General features: G+C 38.6%; 1 protein-coding gene across 3 annotated transcripts in view; it reads right to left on the bottom strand.

Moving 5' to 3' along the window:
- LOC122246084 (uncharacterized) overlaps positions 1 to 1,086 on the bottom strand; it is a 16,352-nt gene extending 15,266 nt beyond the window's left edge. The window contains exon 1 of one of the 3 annotated variants that reach the window (XM_086549566.1): positions 949 to 1,086. The gene's annotated coding sequence lies outside the window, so the exon portion shown is untranslated. Of the gene's footprint in view, positions 1 to 351; positions 492 to 948 lie in introns of those variants that run through there. The other 2 variants (XM_043004378.2, XM_086549567.1) reach the window with 2 other exon arrangements.
- Between the last annotated feature and the right edge of the window lie 1,414 nt (positions 1,087 to 2,500).

Genomic DNA, 2,500 nt, shown 5'->3' with positions numbered 1-2,500 from the left:
AAAAAAAGATATGAATACTGCCTCATAAAGGAGCCAAAATGACATTGCTATTATGTACTACTACCTGCATTACTCCAAAGAAAGGAAGGATTTGAAAATTCAAGACATCAACTTTCTTCTTCAACTTCCACACACCTACTATCCAGCTCTGCTAACAATAACAAAGAGGGTGGGGTGGGGGCTTGGCTAGGGACTAACACACAAAGTATATTTAAATTGGGTTGAGTTGCATGTTGGGTTGGGTCTACTATGACTAAAGAATACAACATAAAATCAAATTATACAAACTAAAGATAACATATTCTAATAGTTTATTCTATCTAAATATCTTCGGAAATGCTGTATACTTACTAGGCTATAAACTAGAAGCTACATGGGTTTTTCTTGCTGAATTATATTTTAAGCTCCATTTTGCCTAAAATATATATGTTGTTCTAGACATCCTTCCTATGGCAGGACAAACAAGAAAGACACGAGATATGTCACAAAGGTAGGGCAAAGAGTTCATTAGAGTTCAATCAGCAGAGTCAGCACAATGGGCATCAGATGTTGCAGAGGAAGTCTTGTCTAAATAACTGTAGGAGAGGGTCACACACACATCATTCTAACTAATTGTAAAATATCTATATTAAGTGATAAGTATCATGACACTGTATAGCTACAAGAATATCATTAACAATCTATAGAAAAAGCACATTTACTTTTCATTTGCATAAGGATACCTTTTCAATAACAAAGAAATATTTTCTATCTATAACCACTTTATAAAAAACTACTCTTAATATGTCTTAAACGTCAGGGACTATAACCAAAAACAAAATTAACAAAGCATTTCAACTTGCCAACATCATTCGAGCGTTTACCTATATATATCCTTCCAGTAAGTTCCTATAGACTAATACGATACACCCAGGAGTATGATAAGAAATATATTGCCAAATTAACCACCTTAGCATCGATGGGAATGTATCATATGCAACATGCAGGAATAAACATGCAACAGGGACCTTTTTCAGCCTGATCGATGGCCTCTGCGTAGACACACGTTTTGTTTTGAATCAGCTGACTGAGAGCCGCTGCTGTTCCAGTAATATAGGGCCTTTTGTCTTTATTTCAAGTGCTCAATACCTATTTTTTAATTTAATAGTTTGATATAATTTTACAGTCACTCTTTTATACTCATTCAATTTCATATATATTTGTAAGGAATTATATTATAAATTTACAATTTAAAAGACTTTATTTACTATTTTGAATACAAACTTATCAAAACAAACAATCCATGCGGTAATTTCATCCACCACAAATCTAAGACTTTGATGTTATTTCTGTAATCGTTGAAGTGGTTACGAAAGTATTTTTCTTGTCGTATGTATATACATATATATACATACACACACACACACACACACACACACACACACACACACACACACACACACACATATATATATATATATATATATATATATATATATATATATATATATATATATATATATATATATATATATATATATATATATATATATATATATAATCTATCTATCTCTCTTCAATCTCTCTCTCAATCTCTCTCTCTCTCTCTCTCTCTCTCTCTCTCTCTCTCTCTCTCTCTCTCTCTCTCTCTCTCTCTCTCTCTCTCTCTCTCTCTCTCTCTCTCTCTCTCTCTATCTCTATCTCTCTCTCTCGACCTGGTCTGAGCAGGCACAGGCATGCAATCTTCCCATTCATATTCAAGAGGCTCTCTCCACTCACAGGAACACTCGCAGTTTGCGCCTAATGACTGCATTACTACGAGCGGATGAAGACGACAACTTGCTTATCACGGAAGACGAACTGCGCCGTGCTCTCGCCAGGGGGGTAATCAACAGCACCCGGGATGATGGTGTCACCTACCAAGTCCTCCGCCTCCTCGTCAAAGTCCCTGGTAATCCTTTGCTGCAGTTGTACAATCTTTGCTTCATCAGGGGTTATGTGCCCCTTGCGTGGACTTCAAGTACTGTTGTGCCCATCCCCAAGCCTGGTACAAACAAGTTCAAGCCAATCTCATTGACCTCCTGTTTCTGTAAAGTGCTTGAGCGTATATTCCTCACCCGCCTCATGTTCCGACTCCAAGACAAGTTATCTCTGCGGCTGTATGGTTTCCTGCCACAGAGGAGTACCCACCACTGCCTGGTGGACCTGTACGCCCGCCTCTCCCGCACCAGTGTGGTAGCATTTCTTGACCTCAAGAGTGCCTTTGACATTGCCAACAGAGAGGTTATTCTTGACCAGCTAGTTGATTTTGGTGTCCAAGGAAATCTTCTTCAGTGGATCCGGGGTTATCTCAGCAACAGGACCTCACGTGTGATTTTTAAAGGCGCATGTAGTGAGTACAAGGAGTTCGAACTTGGTACTCCACAGGGCGGGGTTTTAAGTCCCTTCTTATTCAATGTTCTGATGCACCGCTTGCTGACTCTTCTTCCCGAAACTCTCGGCACAACTGTCACCTGCTATG

This window comes from Penaeus japonicus, unplaced genomic scaffold (genome assembly GCF_977035675.1).
Source record: "Penaeus japonicus unplaced genomic scaffold, GWHDUDI00000001_assembly GWHDUDI00000022, whole genome shotgun sequence".
NCBI lineage: Eukaryota > Metazoa > Arthropoda > Malacostraca > Decapoda > Penaeidae > Penaeus > Penaeus japonicus.
Note: the sequence above shows the minus strand (reverse complement) of the source record. Positions and strands in the feature narration are given on the sequence as shown.